The 20,202-nt window shown below is 35.4% G+C and overlaps 2 pseudogenes; one reads left to right on the top strand and one right to left on the bottom strand.

Annotated features, from left to right (window-relative positions):
- Nucleotides 1-13,735: 13,735 nt before the first annotated feature.
- Nucleotides 13,736-14,817, top strand: LOC123849228 (small ribosomal subunit protein uS5-like; annotated as a pseudogene).
- Nucleotides 14,818-19,368: 4,551 nt separating this feature from the next.
- Nucleotides 19,369-19,503, bottom strand: LOC123850366 (U2 spliceosomal RNA; annotated as a pseudogene).
- Nucleotides 19,504-20,202: the final 699 nt, after the last annotated feature.

The following is a 20,202-nucleotide window of genomic DNA, read 5'->3' as shown; positions in this document are numbered from 1 at the left end:
GGTGCCATCTCACCAACCACGACTGAATTTTAGAGCAGAAATCCTGAGGGAAAGAAAGGGGGAAGAAATTACCTTTTCAGATATCTTTTATGCAAAAAAAAAAAAAAAAATGGAAGTGTATGGACTTTTATGTGAATGAGACCAATTTACTGGAAGTACAAATACAATTCATACAAATGTTTATAGCTGCATCCCTAATAAGACCAAATTATTTGAGGTAAGCAAACATTAGAAAAGTTTCATGTATAGTTTGGTTATGTTAAGCTGCCTGCAATTATGCCTTTAAAGATGTAAAAAATAATGCAAGGAAAAGGTTATATAAAAGGTACCAGTAGATTGAGGTATTTTAATTTGCTTTTTCATAGATGGAATGTTAAAAGTTGAGGAAAGTATTCTATTTCAAGCATAGTATAGCTAAGCCTCAAATGAAATTGCATTAGCCTTATCTTTAATAGCAGATTGGGAGCACTGAAGATTGCATTCTGCACATAACATGAACCTAATGTAGAATTTTCAGTGATTTACTAATTCTCTTTTAAGATAATTAAATTTCTTAAAGTACCAACTTCTCATTGGCTTTCTGGTTTGGGGTTTTTATTTATCTATTTTTTAAAGTATATTGTTTTTCCCTTTATCTATATGGTTTCTACAGAAATAGTTATGGATGTGACCTACTTCTTAAAAGTAAACTTCGGCCATTTTCCAGTTTTCTCATTCATTAATTAATCTATATATGCATGCCTATCCATCCACGAGTAGATGTTTCAGGGAAGGAACCAATGGTGAAGAAACTACCCCATTTTCACTACATTTGATTAGGGACTGTCCTTCTTCCATGCTTTTCTCAGTCAGAGAGCCTGAACTGCCCACTCTGAACAATGCTATCCTTATTCCTCTTATCACCTCATCTGGAGAGATGAGTTGAAACCACTATGGAAGAATTGGTAAAAACAGTGGAGAAAGGAAGGCAATGAGAAGAGAAGGCTAATATTGGAGTCTTTTTCCTTGTTCTATCCAGGCACAATTATGACTAGAAAATAATCTCCTGAAATACACAGACTGAAGCCTCTGAGCTCTCTTTTCCAGTTGAAATGACCAAAATTGGTGCATTACTATGAACTGAACTCCAGACTTTATTTGGATTTTACCAGATATTCCATTAATGTCTAGTTTATGTTTCAGGATCTAATTAAGGTACCACACTGCATACATGTTTCCCAGCCTCCTCTAGTCTGTGAGTTTGTCTTTCCTTGTTTAAATGACCTTCACAGTGTTGAGGATTAGTACTATCTAGTTGAATGTCCCCTAATCTGTATTTGTCTGACAGTTTTCTCATGATTGGCCTTGGGTTAAGGATTTGTGGAAAAACATCAAAGATATAAAGTGTTCTTCTCATCACATGACATCAGGAAGTACATACCTACTTGACATCACTGATGATGTCCATCTTGATGACTTGGTTAAGGTAGTGTCTGCTCAGTTTCTCCACTAGAAAGTTATTTCCTCTTTTCCCTATTCTATTCTTTTAGAAGAGTCACTAAGTCTACTCTAGCTCACCCTTAGGACCAGGGTGGGATTAAGCTTCACTCCTGGAGAAAGGATTATCTCTATATATTATTTTGGAATTATTTTTTAAGGAGGATTCTTCTCCTCTCCATTTACTTATTTATTCAATCATTTGTTTATAAGTCAGTGCAGATTCATGGATATTTATTTTATATTTTGCTTTGTAATCCAATATTACATTATTCATTTCATTGCTCAAGTTGTTCCAGTTTTGGTCACAGGGTGCTCTTTTAGGTTGGATCCTGTGTTCCTTTAACGTGTCTATTCTTTCAATTTTTTTGAGCACTTCTGGTACTACCAGCGGGTCCACATTCATCTTTTATCTTCTCTGGCCCAGTACCAGGATCAGCCATTTTTCCAAGCAACTCTGGTTTCTTTTACTGGAGGATTGAATTTCGAAACCAAAATATGGGCTCTGAGTATGTTCTTTGTTATTGACATCAGTTCCAGGCCTTCTCAGTGTACAGAGTTAGCTAATTTATGTTAATTAATTTGTTTCTTAAAAACTGGAATGATATGTCACATAATCTTGTGTAAACTTTTTCTGTAGCTAAGTTTTATTTACATATTATTAAATATAATGAATTCATATGGTTTAAAATTCCAATCTCTTTTCTAGGCTACACATATCATTTCCCTTAGAGACAACCAATATTATGAATATCTTATATTACTCCCAGTGATATTCTGTGCATACACATATGTAGTCTTCTCCTAATATACTTATATACGAAGGCAGAATATTATATGTATTGTCCTGTGCCTTGATTTTTTTTTCACCCAACAATATATCTTAGAGAGTTTTACAGATCAGTTTACGAAGAACTTCCTCAATTATTTTAATGGCTCCATTGATTATCATTGTATGGATTTATGTACCATAATTTGTTTAAGTAATCCTCTATTAATAAATATTTATATTGCTTTTATTCCTTTATTATTACAATCAATGCTGCAATATAAAATATTGTACATATGTAATTTCTTACAGGGCTGAAAATATCTGGAGAATAAATTCTTTAGAAACAAAATTGTTGGGTCAAATGACAGTATACTTATCATCTTGATAAATACTATTGTTTTTCACAAATGTTTAACAATTTATATGATTTCAATGATCTTTGGAGAATTTCTGTTCCTCCACATTGTCACTAATACATTAGTGTGTTTTAATAAAACTTTTTAATTTTTGTCAAACTAAAAAATTGCATCTCAGTGTAGTTCTTATTTGTATTTCTCTTAATATAATAAACATTTTCATATGTTTAAAATGCACATGTATATTATCTTCCTTAAACAACATATTTTTGTCCTTTCTCTTGTAGGTTGTTTATATCTTGTTGATATGAATTTCTTTACATAACAGAAAAATTATGCCTTGTCTTTAAAAAGATGTGCAAGTATTTTCCCCAGTTTCATTTATGTTTTTGAAATGCTTATGTTGGGCTTTTCCAGAGAGTAACTTTATATTTTATATAGATCATTGAATTTTTATGTAATAGATTAAAGCTTCTGAATTTTGTCATATTTACAAAAGCCTTACCATTCTAATATTACTTTAAAAATTTTCCCATGTTTTATATAGTATTTTCATATTTTTCTTATTGATTTTATAAAATACCATTAATAAGTTTTAAAGAAAATAAACATGGAGTTGATGTTAAAATTTATTTTAATTTATGCAGTTTTTCATTATGGGTTATATTATACTTTGCTTGAAAACTCCCTCTTGCTGGACATTAGGTTCTCATTTTTGCTTTGATTGGATTTATGCAATCAATTTTAAAATTGTATAGCATCCCCAGTATATCCCCAATGATATTTTCAAGGGACATGGATACGCTACAAGTTTCCCACTACCAGTGTATATACTAACAAATGTATATGTAATCATATTCATTAGAACAAACATATTGATGAGAGTCTACTATGTGCCAGGCACCATGTTGAACTCTAGAAGCACTATCTTAAGAAGTATACTAATACCTTATTTTTTATATGATATAGAATTAGGTGGAAGCCCATGCCTTTCCTCCCCATCCTCTGAAAAGTGAATGGTTTATGTTTCTTGAATTTTTGAGAACCAAAATAGCTAAGTTCTTATACTTGGATCCTCCACTGCCAGTCAACAAAGGTGTTGTTTAGAAATTTCTGAGAATATACACATTTCTTGATTTGTAAGATGTTATTTCTAGATGCTGGCTATATAAAACGTGTCAAACTCAGCATGGCCAATTACTAGGCCAACTTTTAGAGCCGACAAAAATGATAAATGGATTAAAAATTGCTTCAAGCTAGTAGCACAGATGTGTAGTGTGACGCACCAGGATGATTAAAGGAAAAAGAGTAAAAGTCGGCCTTTCTTAGCCAGACTTTGCATCAGGTACTTTCTTGCTCACAAGTGCACCATATTCTAGATATATCTTCATTGGCCCATCCATAATTATAATTAAAACATTGTATTTCAAAGGATACTACCAAGAAAGTGAAAAAAAAAAAAAAAAACAACACATAGACTGAAAGAAAACATTTGCAAATTATATATCTGATAAGGGACTCACATCAAGAATACCTAAAGAACACTCACAATTCAATGATAAAAAGACAACCCAATTAAAAAATGTGCAAAATATCTCAACAGACATTTCTCCAAATAAGACCTACAATGGCCACTAAGCAATGAAAGGGTGGTAAACATTATTACTCACTGGGAAAAAATGCAAATCAAAATCACAGTATGTTACTTCACACTAAAGTAGCTAAAAATTTCTATAAATTAAAAAAGATACAATAACAAGTGTTGACGAGATGTGGCAAATTGGAACCCTCATATATTGCCAGTGGCATTGTAAAACATTCCAACCACTTTGGAGAAGAGTTTAGCAGTTCCTCAAAATGTTAAACTTGGTACCACATGACTCAGCCATTCCACTCCTTGGTATATACCCAAGAGAACTGAAAATGTATGTCCACAAACAAACTTGTACGCAAACATTCATAGCAGCAGTATTCATAATAACCAAAAAGTGGAAACAACCCAAAATGCTCATGAGCTGATGAAAAGATAAACAAAACCATAGAGGCAAAAGTAGATTAGTGATTGCCAGATGCTGGGAGAAGGGAGGAATGAGGAGTGACTGCTAATGGGTATGGCTTTACTTCTTGGTCATGAAAATTTACTCCTATGCTTCTATCTAAGAGTTGGATAATTTTAGTTCTTACAAGATTCTTCTCGAGATGGCCACTCAAACTACATCTCCTCCCTCTCTCCATCATATCTGATGCTGCACCGACAAGAAACTACCTTGATTTTAAGATCCAGTTTCTGAAAATAGGTTGTGTCTTAGTATTGGTATGTATGTTTAATTTGGTAAAATTTTTACTCTTCTCAAAAGCCATAATTAAACTATTAAAATTATAAGACCCCTTAAAATATATAGGTATATATACCTGGGTACATACACACACACACACACACACGCCCACATACATAGGCTTGTACATGTATATATGTACACACATATATACTGGTCTGTTTGCCTGGAGAACCTTGCTGGTTACATTATGCTTTCAGGAAAAAAAAGATTTTAAATTTTTACTAGGCTTATATTCAACCCACTTAAAAGCAGCTGGTTTTCTGAAGTGTGTTTTAACACACGCTACAACCATTATTAGCATACATGGAGGTTGTTGCCAGGGAAGATTAGCTGGCTGTCCTCAGTTACTCTACAGGATGACATTAACTTAAAGAATCTACTATGCTTCAGGTACTCATTCTCAGTTCTACTTGTCCAGAAAAATCAGACTTTGATATGAAAGAGCATGGACAGAATTCAGGAAGAAGAACTTACACTTAAACAACAACTTACCAGACTTCTGTGTAAACCCAGCCAAAGGACTCTAATGGACAGTCGTGTCCTCCATCAGTGCAATCTCTCTGGACTGAGAAATCTTCAAAGATGGCCAAGTACAACCCATAATTGGTGAGGAAGAAAAGCAGGTTATGTTATTTATAATAATATAAATAAATTAGATTTAGGAAATTATAGGTGGCTAAGGGCTCTATTTCACAGTTACAGATACCTTTCTGTCTTTCTCCTCACCCACATTCCTCTTGAGAGCTGATTGAGCACTGTCAACCTTTCCCTCTCACAAATGTTTAAGGAGTGTTTATGTGCCAGCAGTCTGTTAAGTACAGCATCATAGTGAAAAATAGAAGTGTCTGCCCTATTGTAAATGGCACATAATACATAAACATGAGAAAACAGATAATGAAAAGTGAGACTGAGAAATCAGGATGATACGATGCAGTGACTGGAAGGCATTATTATATGGGCTTTCTTCATTTTGGAGGTCTTAGTTGGGTACAGTTCCAACACAGACATAACTAACATTGACAGTGTCAGTGTACTTTCTAGGGAAGGCTTCAGACATATTCTTTTGCTAAAACAAAAATGAAAATAGGAACATAACTCCTATATGTAACAACCAAAAAAGGTCTTCCAAATACAAACTGCACTTAATTATTCAGTTGTTTGCTTAACTATGTGTTTGTGTGTGTATGTATGTGTATGCATTTATGTATGTGTGTTAAAAGCTTTGCCATTAGCAATTTTATACAAAGACTAGTAAGTGTATTAAAATAAATGCTTTTGGGGGCATTTGGATGGTTCAGTCAGTTGAACGTCCGACTCTTGATTTCAGCTCATGTCATGATCTCAGGGTCATGAGTTCCAGCCCTGAGTCAGGCTCTGTGTTGGGTGTGGAGTCTGCTTGGAATTCTCTCTCCTTCTCTCTCTGCCCCTCTCCCAACTCTCTCTCTCTTAAATAAATCTTTTTTTTTTTTTTAAGATTTCTATTTATTTATTTGACAGAGAGAGACACAGTGAGAGAGGGAACACAAGCAGGGGGAGTGGGAGAGGGAGAAGCAGGCTCCCCGCTGAGCCAGAAGCCCGATGTGGGGCTCTATCCCAGGACCCTGGAATCATGACCTGAGCCGAAGGCAGACGCTTAACCATCTGAGCCACCCAGGCGCCCAGGTACAATATTTTTTTGCACAAAGACAGGTAACATGTTTAGTAGGCCTAGGATGCCCACAAGATTTGTGCAAAACCAGTTTACTGGGAGAGTCTGGTTATACCTTTTTCTTGCAGCTCTTTATGAAGACAGCTTGAGGATCAAGGTCTAGGTCTGTTTCCTTATCTGTTCTTTAGTGACCTGTTTTTTTAAGTTAAATGAAATATTTCTTGGCTTCCTCTGCAATATAAATTTTATCAATTGTGGTCATCTGTGTGCCTGATTTTATAAATGAAATAAATTGTCTGGTTACACCTTGATGAAAAAATAATCATCAAAATGAAAAGTAAATTTATATAAAGACTGGTGAGCTATGGTTTAAGGATTTTAGCAACTTAGAAATTTGAACAGCTGTTGTTTTTGGCACAAGAATGATTTTCTTCAGATAATTCAACACTCCCTTTACTTCTTAATTCTGTAATTATGACAGCAATAATATCTCCAATATCTGGATTTATTATAGTGATGGTCTTTACATAGGATTTATTACTCTAAATGACATTGTGGAATGCTGCCCATGATGTTTTCATTTCATTATTTTTTAAGATTTATTTATTTATCTTAAAGAGAGATACTGTGTGCACATGAGCAGGGGGAGGGGCAGAGGGAGAGGGAGAGGAGAGATCTCAGGCAGACTCCCCACTGAGCTCAGGGCCTGATGCAGGGCTCAATCTCACAACCCTGAGATCATGACCTGAGCCAAAATCAAGAGTTGAGAGATGCTTAACCGACTGAACCACCCAGGCACCCTCATGATGTTTTCATTTTAAATATCCTATTTTAACTCTTGAGGAAGACAATTTATTTCTTGAAACTGGATATGATTAACAACAAATGATAATGTTTGAAATAAACAGCCCAGAGCATAAGCTACTGTGTGAATAGATGGAGGGTCCAAATTCTACCTTTTGACCTCTATCTTAGGTGATGAAGATTAGGCCATAGAGTAGAGCTATAATCAGTCAGGAATAGCAGAGGGATTATTTTTTTTTAAGATTTTATTTTTAAGTAATCTCTACACCTAATGTGGGGCTCGAACTCACAACCCTGAGACCAAGAGTTGCACGCTCTACTGACTTACCCAGCCAGGTGCTCCTAGCAGAGGGATTCTTTAGGGGGCTGACAGACACATTGACAACTGAGGTGTTCTTTTACTTCTGGATGGCACTGTTCACTCAGGCAGAAAGAGACAGTACTTCAGCAGGAAGAGTAAGTCTTTTTGTTGACATATTCTTCTTCTATAACATGAGTATCATTTTTTACACTGCACTATTTAAACATGTTACAAAAGACTGCAATTTGGCCTAAGGAAGTCTACTGCCTTTAGTTGCCTATTTGTATCCATCCAATAGTATTCATTTATTACATTGTATTCTTAGTTTAATCATCGAAATGAACTCGCATTGCCATTACCTACATAATGCAATCGCTCTGACCTCCTCAGCACAATCATTTTATAGATTTCTTAAAGAAGTTTTGGAAAAATCCAGAGGTAGGTGCAAACAGGACATAGTGGTAGGGAGTTGGAGACTGAGACAACATCATGTTCTTCCTTGTTTGCTTGTTGTTAGATTTCTGATATTAATGATAGCAGGTGGTGGCGGGGAGATCCCCATGCTAAGAAAAGGAGGAATTTATTCCTGACAGTATGCTTTCATGAATTACAAAGCATTCTTTTGCATAAGATTTTTTTTTAAATAAAATTATTTTCCCAGTACATCAGTTATTTATTTTTATTCATTTTTGTAGTTTTTGAGGGAAAATGTACCTGCAATGAAATGCATTAGGTGTTTAAATCAGTGAGTTTTGACAAATATGTACACCCAAGCAACTGACATAGCCATAAAAATTTAGGACATTTTCATCACTCCAGAAAGATCCTTTGTGCCCATTTTAGTCAACTCTCCTCCCTATAGCCTTGATTTCTATTGCCATATACTAGTTTATCTTGTTCTTGAACTTTATATAAATGGAATCATATAGTATGTACTCTTCTGTGCCTTCTTTCACTCACTGTAATATTTTTGAGATGCATTCATATTGCAGGATGTATCTGTAATTCATTTATATTTTTTGCTAATTATTTTTCCATTATATGAATATACCAAGTGTGATTATCCTAATCCTGATGGGAAACATCTTGTGATTTTAATTTTTGGACTATTATGAATAAAGCACCTATAAACCTTCACATGCAAGCTACTTTTGATATATGTATTTTTTATTTCTCATGTATCCAGAATCTCATAGTATAATATCCAACATTTCCAGTAAGCAAATCACAACTTGAATGAGAGAAGACAATCAACAGACACTAACAGCAAGATGAATCAGATGCTGGAATTACCTAATATGGATGTTGGAGCAGCCATCATTGAAATCGTTCAAAAATCAGTTAAAAATTGCCTTTCAACAAATGAAAAAACTGAAAATCTCAGCAAATAAATAGAATTTGTGAAAAAGAAAGAAATGGAAATTATAGACCTGAAAATTGCCATGATGAAAATAAAACCTCACTGGATGGGCTCCATAGCAGAATGGAGATGATCTGAAAGAAATCACTCACCCACAACAGGTTGAATATAGCTTAATGTTTGACAGGACTTGTCATCACAATGGGATGTTTGCATGCGCGTGCTCTCTCTCCCTTACTTTCTTTTGGAGAGTAGACATTAAATTCATTCATTCATTCATTCATTCATTCATTCAAAGATTTTATTTATTTGTCAGAGAGAGAGAGCAAGCACAAGCAGGGGGAGTGGCAGGCAGAGGGAGAGGCAGGCTCCCTGCCAATCATGAGCAAGGAAGCCGATGCAAGATTGGATCCCAGAACCCCAGGATCATGACCTGAACCAAAGGTAGATGCTTAACTGACTGAGCCACCCAGGTGTCCCTAGATATTAAATTTTAGATGTTGTGTTAGAGACTCATTCCTGAAGCTACCTTCCATGCAGAACTATTCCCTGTCTGAAAAGATTGGTTTGTTTTGGAATTTTATATCAGAGAGTGACCCAAACTGAGTTTTCTTCTCCTAATGATGGAATTTATCAGCCAGTATAGTGTTTTGACTTGACTTGAATCTCTAGCTGATATTTTGCTTAAAAAAGTTGTATACGTAGTGCCACAATCAAATTTGCTTTATTTTTCCATATAGCAGTAACTTTACAATATCTATCTAAATTCCATAAGATGGGATTTGACATAGGTACTTAGATACTTTTTATGATGTTTTCTTTCCTTTGGAGATTTGAAAAGCAACTGAATTTTGGAAAAATAATGTTAGGAAGGAGGGAAATGGAAAGTTATGTGAGAGTGGCCTTATTCTAAAGCTTAAATTTTGTTTTTTTATTCAAAAGATTAAATTTTGTTAAATTTTGCCTAAATGATTTCAATATTTTTAAAACATCAAATGTAATTAAACATGCTAATTTAAGTAAATAGAAATCAATTGATCATATATGTAAAGTCTATTTTTCTTTTTTTATTGATATATTTGTCTATACTAATGTCAATACTACTGTCTACATTTCTACAGTCTCACAATAAGTATAGGAATTATATATATTTTGAATTTCCATATATATTTTAGAATGAAAATGAACTTGTCAATTTCTTAAACAAATATACTGAAATTTTGTTGGGGGGGCATTTCATTTTGGAATAATTTATATCCTAACAACATTAAGTCTTTCATTCTATGAGCATGGTACATTTATATTTTTTTTACAGTTATGTAAATACATTTATGTCTTTTTAAAGTTCCCTCAGAACTTTTGTAGTTTCAGTGAATAGATCTTGTATATCTTTTGTTAGGATTATTATGTATTTCATGTTTTTAGATGCTGCTAAAAGTGACATTGACTTTTTAAATTTTAAATGCTATTTGTTTCAAATGTAGAAATACATTTAATTTTTTTTGATTGCTATTTTGTCTTTGACCTCTTAAAATTGACTTATTCCAGTAGGCTTTTAATGTCTATTCCTTAGGATTTTCTATGTAAATGATCATGACATCTGGTTAAAAGGATAATTTTACTTCTTCCTTCCCAATCTTTATGACTTCTGTTTCTTTTACTTTTCTTATTAGAATGGCTAGAATATCAGTACACTAGAAGATATCATAAATATCCTTTTAATGATCATAATCTTAGCAGGAAAACATTCAATATTTTACATTAAGTAAATTATAGATGTAGGTTTTCAGATACTGCACTGTTCTTGAATTCCATTTGGTTATTTTATAGTATTTCCATTTCTAATGTGATGTACCATATCTGTTCACTCATTATGTTCTTTTTTTCTTTTTAAATATTTGAACATATTTATAAAAGGTACTGCAGTTATTTTCTGCCAATTATAGCTTCTAGAATCCTGATAGGATCAGGTTCTACTGACTGATGTTTTTCCTGAGAGTTATTATTATTATTTTGCTTTTTTGTATGTCTACTAATTTTATATCATATACAGGGTATTAGAAATAATATGTTGCTGTGAGTTTAGATTATGTTGGCTTATTTAAATAGGTATTAGATTTTCTGACAGGGAAATAAATTATTAATGGATCCTCTTGATCTGGTATACTTGGATTTATCCCTCCTTATGGCTGGTCTGTTTCAGTTGTATCCTTAGTCTTAAGAACATTTTTCTAACACATTTTTTACTAAAATTAAGGACTTATTTTTAAAGTATGGTCTTTCTTCAGTCTCAGCTGAAAGCCTGAGGTTCTCAATGAGGTTATTTCACTATGACTGATTGTAACTTCAATGTGTCTCAGAACCCACAACCTCTAATATCCCCATTTATCCCACTGTCCCACAATTGTGAACCCACAAGGAATTCTCTGGGGTCTCATGAAGCCCAATGATGCATATAGGCAGCCCAGCCATTGACCAAGGATATTCAGAAGCCACCCATTGAGACTTCTGTCCTCCTTGCCACCACCATGTTGGTCTCTCTTCTATGGCTTCATGCTCTACAAATTTCAGGTATTTTAAAAAAGATTTTATTTATTAATTTATTTAGAGAGAGTATGAGCTGGGAGGGGCAAAGGGAGAGGGAGAGAGAGAATTTCAAGCTGGTCCCACACTGAGAGTGAAGCCCGATGCAGGACTCAATCCCACGACCCTGAGATCATGACCTGAGTTGAAATCAAGAATTGGACGTCTAACCGACTGAGCCCCCAAATTTCAGCTATTTTAATCTTTTCATCTTCAATGAGATACAGGGTTTCACTTGGGTTTGACTGTTTGAATCATAATTTGGAAAGTTACTTCATACAGAAAAAGAAGATAAACCTGGGATTTACTTCGTATGTTTCCCTTCTCTCAAAGACTACTATCCTACCATATCTATTGTCCCATGTTTAAAAACCATTGCCTCACATATTTTGTCCAATTTCATAGTTGTTTGTGGAAAGAGAGTAATAACTGCCAGGTACTCCTTCATGGCTAGAAGCAGAATCCCTCTTAACTCATCTGCCAATTTATTTGTACATAGTTATATAATAAAAAGTAAAGAGAAGAGAATAAAATGTAAAATATTGAACCCTCATGCATTTAAACAAAAAACCAATTAATCATAGTATGAATCATAGCAGCATTACATCATTGTTATATCTTAATAAAGACAGACATCAATCACAGGAATGCTCTAGACTTTTTATCTCTGAGACTATTCCATCTAAGAATCAGTATCTCTGAAAATTCATGAATAGCCCTAGAACTAAAGAAAATTAACCAATGAGCCTCCTTGAGCAAAGCTCTCGAGTGGGCTAAAATATGATATAAATGTTAAAATGATAAAAAATGTTACAAATAAACATTTTTCTTCTATAAAATTAATGATCCTCTAGCAGGGTTGGTTGTATGATGTATAAAAGGAAGAGACAGCAGAGAGTGCATAAAGCACCAAATTATTAGATAATTCTGGGAGTTCTTATAAAAAACAGAGACAAAGAAAGAAAAAGAAAACAGAAATAGGAGGGAGAAGAAGAAAATCAGAGGAGAGAGGAGAGAAAGGAAGGGATTTTTAGGCCATCTCTTTAACTAGGAATTTGACCCTTCATTAAAATAATCTATTCTTATTCAGATTGTTCCTAAAATTCTGTTTACTTGTTATTTCCTATAACTAGCTTGGATTTTTGCCTAGCCCATTAATCTTAGCTCCATAAGTGAAATCTATTGATTCTATCAAGGCCACATTGGCTACATTTTGCAAATTTGTGCTTTCAAAACCTCCTTTCCCAGGAGAACTGGTAACATATCAAAAGTGCCCCAAGAGATTTGGATTGCTAGTTTATTTTATAGTGACATTTAGCCATTCTGACAAGTGCTTAATTATTATATGTTCCTCCATAAAGGTTGTCTCTGACAATATGTGTAAATCAAATAAATTAAACCACTATAAGCTATTAGTTTTCCATTCTGGTTGACATCTGTGACATATGTTAATAAATAATTTAGTATATTTATAGACAATGATGAAGACAGCATCATTACTGCTGGGATTATTTTCTCCCAAAAGATATGCTAGACAGCTGCTTACCTCTAATAAGGTTAAATCTAAGGCTGTGAGTTTACACTTTGTCCTACTATTATACTATATACCATAACTAATATGGTATATAGTTAAATTATGGACATGCAAAATATATTGCTATGCAGTGTGGTACAGTTCAGCAAGGACCATTAGTGCCATAAGGAGTCACATAATTAAGTCCCAAGCTCTCTTGTGTCTTATAAATATATTCTCCTATCTGGATCTCAGTTTCCTCATCTATAATGCCAAAGTTAATTTGAACTAGATAAATTCTAAAGGTCTTTCTAACCCTAATATTCTGAAATTTTGTGTTTTGTTAAATCTTTACTGGGATTCTAACTGATAGGTAGTTATTTTCTTATCTCATTAACACTAAGCCTTGCCTACACCCCCACCTTGTCCTCCATACCTTGAGTCTCTGACTCAACTCTATTAATTGTGAAAAGAGATTGTGGCTACTTGAAGTATATGTAATTTTTAGCATAGAAAATAAGGCAAAGTCAAGTTGATTCTTATACCTTCTAAAAGCAAACTAGCATCTTTGAGAAAACACCAAATGGCAGATGCTACCAGTGCTGCAGAAGGGCTGGGAGGCCTGGAGGGTCCTGGGGCCCTTAAATGGGAGGCCATAGTGGCTGCCCTGGTGGCTTTGGCATTGGCATCTCAGGCCAGGGTTGCGGCCATGGTCAGTCCAGGGCTGAGGCCACAGAACTCGTGGAGCGCCAAGGGCAAGGAATGAATCCCCATCACCAAGCTGGGCCACCTGGTCAAAGACATGAAGATCAAGTCCCTGGAGGAGACCTATCTCTTCTTCCTGCTCATCAAGGAATCTGAGATCATTGACTTTTTCCTGGAGGCATCTCTCAAGGATGAGGTTTTGAAGATTGTGCCTGTGCAAAAGCAGACCCGTGCTGGGCAGCAGACTAGGTTTAAGGCATTTGTTGCCATTGGAGATTACAAGGGACACCTTGGTCTGGGTGTTAAGTACCCCAAGAAGGTAGACACTGCCATCTGTGGGGCCGCCATCCCGGCCAAGCTTTCCATTATCTTCCTTCTGCAAGGCTACTGGGGGAATGAGATTTGCAAGCCCACACCGTCCCATGTAAGGTGACCAGGCACTGTGGCTCTGTACTGACATGCCTCATTCCTGCCCCCAGAGGCACTGGCATCATCTTAGTCCCTGTGCCCAAGAAGCTCCTGATGATGGCTGGTACTGATGACTGCTGCACCTTGGCCAGGGGCTACACTGCCACCCTGGGTAACTTAGCCAAGGCCACTTTTTTTTTTTTTTTTTTTTTTTTTACGGGGAAAGGGACAGAGAGAGAGGGAGACAGAGAGAATCTTAAGCAGGCTCCACATGGAGCCCGATGTGGGCCTGATCCCACCATCCTGAGATCATGAACTGAGTTGAAGTCAAGAGTCAGATGCTTAACCGACTGAGCCACCCACGTGCCCCACCAAGGCCACTTTTGATGCCATTTCCAAGACCTCCAGCTATCTCACCCCTGACCTCTGGAAAGAGACTGTGTCCACCAAGTCTTTCTATCAGGTCAGGAATTCACTGACCATCTTGTAAAGACCCACACCAGAGTCTCCGTGCAGAGGGTCCAACTGTGGCCACCACATAGTTTTACATAAGAAAAATAAAGTGAATGAAAGACTTAAAAAAGCAAAACAAAACAATAATAAAAGTGAACTAATTCTCAGTTTGCTACTTGAATACACTGATTTCCTAGGGTCCTCGAATATGATGAGGTAGATAGGTGGGTATGAAGAAAAAAGTGAGGAAGATGTGTAGAGGCAGAAAAACTTTATTTCACTCATCTAATGGACATATAGTGAAGGACCTGCAATGCGCTAAGCACTGTGTTTAGGTGCTGTGCTAATAACTGAGGATACAGAGAAGAGTAAGACAGTCCCTGCTCTCAGAAAGCTCAGAGCCTAGTAGTGTAGACAGAGTTAAGACAATTATTATATTATAATGTGATGTGAGCAGCATTTAACTTTTACGAGCACTTACAATATGCCAGACTCTGCTAAGAGCTTTACAAGTATTACATCAGTTATCAAAAGAGATCCATAAAGTAGACATACTGTTATCATATCCATATTTTACAGATGAAGAAATAAGTATAAGGAGGTTAGTCAAAACTACTCTATACTTATGGGCCTTCATGGTCCTCTGCATTGCTTCCCTGCATCTTTCTCAACTTTTCTCCAGCTAATAATTCTCTGGTTCTATTTCTATTTCTTTTTTTAAAGATTTTATTTATTTATTTGACAGAGAGAGACACAGCGAGAGAGAGAACACAAGCAGGGGAAGCAGGAGAGGGAGAAGCAGGCTCCCTGCTAGGGGCTTGATCCCAGGACCCTGGGATCACGACCTGAGCCAAAGGCAGACGCTTAACGACTGAGTCACCCAGGCGCCCCTCTATTTCTATTTCTATTTCACATTCCGGAAAGAGAGAATCTGATTGGATAATTTTAGTAGTTTCCTGTGTTTTGGAAACAGTCTCACTCTCAGACATCTCACCCCACTTATACTTGAATTTTGTCAAACTATAGATTAGTGACTCCTGATCCAGACGCCTTCCCCTTGGTGGGATCATGTATGACAAGGAAGCAGGTAATGTGGTATACAAAACGGCTGCTCTCTTGAGCAAGATGAAATTTCCATGGAAGACTGTTGTGTGGAATAGCCTGCATGATTGGCTTACTCAGTTTCAAAAGATATGGATGAGTTTTCAAATAATAGAACATATCAATTGTGGAGTATGCCTTAAGATTGATCATAAGTAAATGCTACGTAGTACCATTAGCAATAGAAACTTAAAAAGCTAAAGTAATTAACCTTTCTGGGGGATCTAAATGAAAATACTCCCCCAAAGGAATTGTATTTAATAATGATTTTACCAGAAATATTTCACGTATAAATTGAATGAATGTTTTGTATTGTGATATACAAGAGTTTCTTTTAGAAATGCTCATATGCTTATATTCTTACATTTTTGTTCTATTATATTTCTAGTAGCTCTGGTTAAAAGACAATATTGTGGCATGTGAGTTACAACCTCATGTTTAATTTGATCATTTGGGAAATAAAGGCCCCAGATACAAGTAAGTACATATCTTTGGAACTACTGAACATAATTTACATGAGAACCTAGACCTTACCACTTGAGCAATGCTTCAGTCCTCTGAGGTCTACCTTCAGAGTGAAGATTCTCAGGGATAACACAGTTTCTTCCTCCTTGTCAATTAATTGCTTTTCTACGTTACCTTGGATCACCTTCCCTAATACTCCACAAGAGTATGGATCTACTTTTCTGGCATATAAGATTTATTTTATTTATTATTGTGACATGCAGATGCTTGAATTTGGGAGGACACAGAGATTTGGAACATTTTATTAATTCTGAGAACTCTGAGAAAATATAATTACCAGGATGTTACTAATCATGGAATGTCAAAATAGGAAGCGTAATGCCATTCCCTAACTCTCTAGGAAATGGAAGTAGGGGGAGATTTGAGAGGACGGAGTTTATATGTACCTAATGGCAGAATGGTATGTTTCAACTTGCCTTGCCACTGTAAGTAGGCTGGTTGATAACTGAATACAGTTACCATAAAACTCAATCCACACTCTCACTTCTGCCCAGTGAATAAATCAAAGTGGCAGGGTCTAGAAAAGTACCTCTCTTTTAAATAATGGATATTATGAGGACCAAGGATCAGAAGCACTGGGTACACTACATACCTCAGGAGTAGAACTATTATAAGAATATATGAACAGAAGAGAAACACAGTGACCCTGATGATTTGGTATCTCTATTCAGAACATTATAATAGCATCCCCGTCACTATTTCATGTATTTTCCCAATAAGTTGAAATCTTTATTTCCTAACAAGACAAATCTCCACTATGAATTATCTCTCAAATACCTCATATCCCTCCCCATCTCTACTCCCCACCCAGAAGAAAATATATCTGTCCTGGTCTCTCCATACACATTAGTAGAATAATACATTTCTTTGAATGCTTTCACAATCTCTTTAATCAAAATTAGCTGTTAATATAACTGTCTATGGAAAATCTATTATGATTATAAAGAGTATAAAAAATATTTATTTTCTTTACCTATCACATTCTTGCTTGTTAAAACACCTATTACAACGAAAGACCACACTATACAAAGTAATTATTTATTATTAGAAGAGTAATTACTTAGGATTATTGTGTATCAACAATTTTACACTTTCAACATCCTTATCAGAAGGACTAAACTTTGAATTTAGGAGGCCCTGTGTTTGGACACACAATTATGTCAGTTGGCTTTCTCATAAATCATTTACTGGTCCACAAAAAGATTACTGACAATGATTGTCCATTATGCACCTGAATTAAAATAAACACTTACATGGAAATATTGTTAGTAATTTGTCCTTGTTCACAGGAACTATAGAAAAGCCACTAGGATTTCAGACTGGTTTAAGGGATTTGAAATTCAATGTTTAGCAGCTAAGTAGATAAGGAAGGTGTCTTTGTGACTGAATACTGGGTGCTTACAAACTGGAAGGTACACCCCATCACAAGGATTCAGCCACTCTGCAGATACTCCTGAGTACAGTACCACAATGAGGCAGAAATTCTGTCCCAATGTTATCAGATCTGATTTTTCAAGAGAAGCCCAAAACTTAGATTTCAGGGGGAAAATTCTATTTTGTAAACCTAAGTTCAGTTTTTTTTTTTTTTTCTAAGTTCAGTTTTTAAAACTGAATGAGCCAAAGACAATATGTTTTTTAGGTCGAATCAGGCCACCTATTTGAGATGTTCAGTTTAATGACATCAGACTTGATATCCAAAGTTTACATCTCATAATTATAATAAATTTGAAAGTTGCTCAGGATATTAGCACAGCAATTTGGGAAAGAATGGAAATGGGAAAGAATGTCAAAGTTTGTCTCTATAAATCTTCCTTATTGATGCCTTTCAATGCACTGTCCACCCTCCATCATAAATCTTTAGATCTGCTACCAAGTTTAATTGGTTTTAGTGCCATTCTATTTTGAGGCATACTATACTTTGCGTAGTTGTATTCTGATTGATTGGTTTGATTTTTATCTTATTCTTATGGGACACCTTCCGTGTTCTTGGAGGATGAAATGGGGAAGATCTTGTCATCAACTACAAGTGCAAGTGCTTTCTGGCAATAAAAGCATGGCAAGAGTCATGTAGCTAATATGTGAAAAACAGTTTTCCAACTGAGAGGGGTTCCATCCTCAAACTCGAAGGATCATTCCTTAATTGGGCTAATTAGTGAGGATATTGTTGCTAATTTGTTCTTCTGAAAAGTATTGAATAAAATCAACACAAGTTTGCAGTCCAGCCACACCATACCTACATGTGCAACAGACAAGGACTCCATGTGATCTTGATAGCAAATGCTCTTTGATTTTCTGTCTATAAAAACCCACAGAAAAAGACTAGAACTCTCAGCTCAGGTTTTGGGATTTTTCCTAATCACATTATCTCTAATCACCATACTGTATATTGGGGGCAATAAATGGGGTTTTTTTTGAAGGTCCCTCATGATAGAGACTTTCTAGGCGGCAGTGGGGGTTATATTTTCATCCCTCTGCATCATAGTGTTTTGCTCCCTTTCCATCTCCTAGCCCCATTTTCCTGGGAAAGTTAGATTTATTCTCTCTTCTATTGAATTATGATCATATTGGTTCAAATCTTGGTGATTGATTCATTCATGGGTGCTAGACCCTCTAGCAGATCTCTATCCCATGACTCCAAAATTTTCTTGCCTGGGTACTGATTTGCTGATTTCCAGTTAAAAAAGACTGCATAGCTCTCAGTCTAAAGCAGCGACCCATGACTTTGTCTCATATACTTTTGTTCCTCAACGTCATTATGTTTATATGTTTCTGTTATCTTCCCTGGGTGGTTTGGTTCATATCTGCTTAGGGAAAACAAGATTCATAAGCTGGATAATTAATATTCCAATTGTGCACTAACTTCTTTATATGTCTCTGAGGGGTCAATATCTCCTCCCAAATCCTTGTGTACTGGATCCTTTATGCTCATATATGTGCATATGTTAGGATGGTAAGAAAAACTCTACCTATTACTGCATTTCCCCCCATAGGGACTTGCAACATACTGCATATTTCTTATTAAGCTGATTTTCTATTCATTCAAAAATATTTATTTCATGTCCTTACTGCATGCAGTAGAAAAAGAAAAATAAGATTCATTCTTACCTTTAAGTAGTTTATAATCTACACTTGATCTTAGCCAAAAGGCCGAGAAGTGATAAGTAGTTTATAATCTAATGGGTGAGGTATTCATGTTTATGAGAAACTATAATAAAGTTAGACCAAAAGTGCCTTGAAAGAAGTATGATGAAATGCTACTGGGCACACAGTGATTAATTCTGATTTGGGGGACTGAGGAGAAATCTAACAGTTTATTGTGGAAGGAATTTTAACATTAACCTGACAAAATTATCTCTGAAGGAAGTTTTCTTCCTATATAAACCCTAGAAGTCATGCTTTCCAAAAGTAAATAGGCAGACATCATTAGACATAGACAATGCCTTCCCTCAATGTTACCATTAATAGTAATGGACAATTCAAAATCCAATTCTTTCACATTGACTCATTACTATTAATGAGACAAAATGAAATGAAATGCCAGATATTCCTCATGGAAATCAGAAAAGGTGAAAATGAGAAATATGATCTGAGATTTTAATTTGTAAGTCTGAACATAATAAAACAGTACATCCTCTATAATTTATTAGAAAACTTAAGATTTTCTATTGTTTCTTTTTCTTGCAAAATTTAGGCTTCACCTTCCCTCACTTTCCCTTAAATTCTTCCTCTCAAGGGATTCTGATTAGCCTTAAGGCTACAGGGCACGATGAGATAAAGGCATAATTTTATCTTCCTTTATCTTACATTTATTAATTGTTCTCTTAAGTGGCTATATTTTTAAATCGACAAAGAACAATT

The sequence above is a fragment of the Mirounga angustirostris genome, unplaced genomic scaffold (assembly GCF_029215605.1).
Source record: "Mirounga angustirostris isolate CCGP_5_RB_7025 unplaced genomic scaffold, mMirAng1.0.hap1 SCAF_15, whole genome shotgun sequence".
NCBI lineage: Eukaryota > Metazoa > Chordata > Mammalia > Carnivora > Phocidae > Mirounga > Mirounga angustirostris.
Note: the sequence above shows the minus strand (reverse complement) of the source record. Positions and strands in the feature narration are given on the sequence as shown.